We start from the raw sequence: 1,507 nt of genomic DNA, 5'->3' as shown, positions 1-1,507 counted from the left end.
CACGGATTTTCGAGATGAACGAACCACGACTTGATCTTCTTCTTCGATTGATTGAGACCTGCAATGGCTTTTCGGGGGTGTGGAGGTGACTGCTAAGAAATCTCAAGGATCTCTTGTTTACAGACACAAAAATGGTTATAGTGGTGGCTCTTACTGAGAGTGACCCACCTTCAATAAGGAGGTGGAGACCTCCTTATATAGGGAGCCTCATGGCCACCATCATGGTACCCTAATGGGCCTAGCCCAGTTAGGGTTACCTCCACAAAACCCCCTCAGCCCAATAACATTGTATTAGTCCATATAATAAAATAAGCCAAACATAATAAATTTAAGGTCGTAAAACCGAGTTTAGTACCATACCCCTACAAAAATATAAAAAAATGTAGGGATTGGTTGACTCCATACCTATATGGAATATTTATCCATGTTTGAGGATGAATCACGAATTTTTAAGGGATGTCATTCGGGTTATGTAAAGAAGGTTTAGGTGTTTCAGGTTGTGTTTATAGACATCATGCTTTGTATGACATGTGTTTAGTAATGGGCCTTAAGATTAATAGTATTGGGTTTATACTTGATTTGCCTAAAGCATACGACTTTAGGTGGCACGCTCTAGAAATGAAGATATTTGCATTAAGCTTTAGACTTTCGGCATGCAACATGCTACAAAGTAATACAAACGGTGACAAAAGAGTTTGTGTGCTAGTCGGGTCGAACAATATCCAAATTTCAAACAATATATCATCACAAAAATAATTAAAAAACAATATCCAAGATTCAAACAATTTATCATCACAATAATAATAATAATAATAATAATAATAATAATAATAATAATAATATTAATGAAAAGTAAACCGATAAATACATGAAAAGATAATCTTAAAAGTAAAAAAAAAACCGTAGACTGTCACCGTGGTAGCTCAGCATCCGATAAACCTACATATATCAAAAAAAATAAATCATCACGAGAAAAATTATAGCGACGAATATAGATAGCACAACATGAAGCTTAAACCCACACATGAAGCTTTTGCCTCTTGGTTTATAGGCCCAGTGTAATTTGGGCTTTTGTATCACACTTGTAAGTTGTAACACGATAAGCTTTAGGGTTCGCTAAATAGCCTTCACCCCATCTAAACAACCCTCTTCGCAATCACAACGTCGGCTAGGGTTTCATAACCTAAACCAGAAAAACCACAGCTTACGCTTCCCGATCAACATGAGAGCCAAGGTAAGTGTTATTGGTATTAATTGTGCATAGATCTTAACGTATATGCATCTGAAATCGGTTGATTTGTGATATCTTACAGTGGAAGAAGAAGAGAATGAGGAGATTGAAGAGGAAGCGCCGAAAGATGAGACAGAGATCTAAGTAATCTGTTTCTCGGGAATAATAATAATTTGGTACTCGTTTTATTATCAGCAGTTTTTGTTTCGTGTTGTTGGATTGAGTTTGTGACTTTTATGATTAAGAGTTTAGTTTGAATCTGATGGTTTTGGTTAA

The 1,507-nt window shown here is 36.0% G+C and overlaps 1 long non-coding RNA gene across 1 annotated transcript; it reads left to right on the top strand.

The window, feature by feature from the left end:
* Positions 1-1,089: 1,089 nt before the first annotated feature.
* Positions 1,090-1,507, top strand: LOC143612072 (uncharacterized). The gene is made up of 2 exons (XR_013149890.1): positions 1,090-1,234; positions 1,314-1,507. It is a non-coding gene; the product is annotated as an uncharacterized LOC143612072 (long non-coding RNA).

This window comes from Bidens hawaiensis, unplaced genomic scaffold (assembly GCF_021521415.1).
Source record: "Bidens hawaiensis isolate Kalapana, Puna unplaced genomic scaffold, B.hawaiensis_p1.1 tig00033168_1, whole genome shotgun sequence".
NCBI classification, from domain to species: Eukaryota; Viridiplantae; Streptophyta; class Magnoliopsida; order Asterales; family Asteraceae; genus Bidens; species Bidens hawaiensis.
The sequence above is the reverse complement of the archived record's forward strand: the minus strand, read 5'-3'. Positions and strand labels throughout refer to the sequence as shown.